Raw genomic sequence first — 2,946 nt, forward strand, 5'->3', positions numbered from 1 at the left:
AATCAAATTGGATTAAGAGTAATCCAAATTGGGCTAATTGAGTTAGACTCAAGTTGATTCATGTATTTAATAAGTCTAATTTAGATTATGACTCATTAGATCAATTTAATTTAATGAATTAGATTCATTATATTAAGTTGGCTTGAATCAAATGGTTAGATTAGATCAACCATGAGAGAGATTAAGTCAAGTTTGACTTGACTTGAGAGGAAGAGGAAAAGTCAAGTTTGACTTGACTTTGCCACATCATATGTGTGACTTGGCATTAAGTGGCCAATGATGATATGCCACATCATCATAGTTAATACATGATTATGCCACCTAATGGAAGTTACACTTCCTTCATTGTTTTAATGTGGTCGGCCACATTAATGAGAGTAATTACTCTCATTGTGGCCGGCCACTCAAAATGAAGGGAATTGATGTTTTTCATTTAATTGTGATTAACTCCTTCTTCTTCCTCCTTGGGTGGTCTCTCTTCTCTCCATGGTGCTGTTGCCGTGAGGTTCCAAGAGTGGAGAGGGTGATTTGAGTTCCCAAAAGTAGAAAGGGTAAGTGAAGGTCACATAGAAGAGTGTTCTTGGTTTTTATCCTCTCTTCTTTGATCTCCTTTCTTCTTCCATTCCCATCTGAGAGCCCTAGAAAGTGCTAGCACACTTGGGGTCTCTCTTCTCCATCCTTGAGTGCTAGAGAGCACTCCTTGTTCGTGTGGATATCACTAGAGAAGTATCTACCTTGATACTTTGGAGATCCGACACGTACATTGGACATGCGGGATTTTGCAAGGGCACGCTTCAAAGGTAAAACTCTCAACACATAGATCTAGGAGTAGATCTAAAATTTTTGAAACTCGTACTCATATTTTGTTCAGATTTCCTAGCACGGATCTACGGCTTTGGGTGATTCGGGGTTTCCGCGACGCGAAAAAGCGGTTTTCGCGGCCCGAAGAACCCAACACTTGAGAGCCCTATCTATTACATAAATACCAAGAGGTTTAAGTCAAATGACATGAACCAAACCTACCTCTGGCACTGTCGCTTAGGTCATATAAATGACAAGCGCTTATCCCAGCTCCATAAGGATGGTTTGCTGGACTCATTTGATTTTGAATCTTATGAGATATGCGAGTCATGCCTACTAGGCAAGATGACCAAGACTCCCTTTAGTGGCCACAGTGAGAGAGCGACTGACTTGTTAGGTCTTATACATAGTGATGTATGTGGCCCTTTCAATGTCGTTGCTATAGGCGGTTATAGGTACTTCTTCACATTTACTAATGACTTCAGTAGATATGGTTATGTGTACTTGATGACATATAAGTCAGAATCCTTTGAAAAGTTCAAAGAATTCAAGAATGAAGTACAGAACCAGCTTGGCAAGAGTATTAAGATACTTCGATCCGATCGAGGTGGAGAATACCTTAGCCATGAGTTCCGTGACTATCTAGCTGAGTGTGGGATTCTATCCCAACTCACTGCTCCTGGAATACCACAGTGGAATGGTGTATCCGAAAGAAGGACTCGTACCTTATTAGATATGGTATGATCTATGATGAGTCACACAGATCTTCCGACATACCTTTGGGGCTATGCTTTAGACACGACAGCTTTTATACTCAATCGAGTTCCATCCAAGGCCGTGATAAAGACACCATATAGGATATGGACTGGGAGAGATGCCCATGTGTCTTTCATGAGGATACGTTCGACGTCAAGTCTCAGACAAATTAGGACCCAAATCCGACAAGTGCTTTTTCATTGGATATCCCAAGGAAACTAAGGGATATTACTTCTACATTCCCAGTCAGCACAAGGTAGTTATGGCAAAGACTGGGGTCTTTCTAGAAAGGGACTTTGTTTCTAGAAAGACTAGTGGGAGCACGTTCGATCTTGAAGAAGTTCAAGATGCGAACAATAGCACTGATGCCTCGATGGAAATTGAACTGGAACCACAAAGTGTTGTGGATGATGTTGTTCCACAAGGAGTTGAGGAACAACAACCAGTTCATGTAGACATACCTCTTCGCAGGTCTGATAGGGTACGTCATCAGCCTGAGAGATACTCATTTCTCTTGTCTGACCATGATGACGTTATGCTCATAGAGGATGAGCCTACCACCTATCAGGAAGCTGTGATGAGACCAGATTCCGAGAAATGGCTAGAAGCCATGAGATCCGAAATGGAATCCATGTACACCAACCAAGTATGGACTTTGGTTGATCCACCTGAAGGGGTAAAACCCATTGGGTGTAAGTGGGTATTTAAGAGAAAGACTGACATGGATGGACTTATTTATAAGGGTCGCTTGGTAGCTAAAGGTTTCAAGCAGATTCATGGTATTGACTATGATGAAACCTTTTCTCTAGTAGCGATGTTTAAGTCCATTCGGATCATGCTTGCTATTGCAGCCTACCATGACTATGAGATATGGCAGATGGATGTCAAAACCACGTTTCTGAATAGAAACCTACTCCAGGATGTGTACATGACACAACCTGAGGGTTTTGTAGATCCACAACATACTAGCAGAGTATGCAAGCTGCATAGGTCCATTTATGGACTAAAGCAAGCTTCTTGGAGCTGGAATCTTAGATTCGATGATGCATTCAAATAGTTTGGTTTCATCAAGAATGAAGATGAGCCTTGTGTCTACAAGAAGGTTGTAGGGGATATAGTTGTCTTCCTCATATTGTATGTGGATGACATACTACTCATTGGGAAGGACATCCCTATGCTTCAGTCTGTCAAGACCTAGCTAGGGAGTTACTTCTCAATGAAGGACTTAGGTGAGGCATCTCGCATTCTAGGGATACAGATCTATAGGGATAGATCTAGGAGATTGCTTGGCCTAAGTCAGAGTACATACATTGACAAGGTACTCCTACGGTTTTCCATGCAGAACTCCAAGAAGGGATTTCTGCCGATGTCACATGGCGTGAGTCTTTC

This window comes from Zingiber officinale, chromosome 2B (genome assembly GCF_018446385.1).
Source record: "Zingiber officinale cultivar Zhangliang chromosome 2B, Zo_v1.1, whole genome shotgun sequence".
In the NCBI taxonomy this organism is placed as follows: domain Eukaryota; kingdom Viridiplantae; phylum Streptophyta; class Magnoliopsida; order Zingiberales; family Zingiberaceae; genus Zingiber; species Zingiber officinale.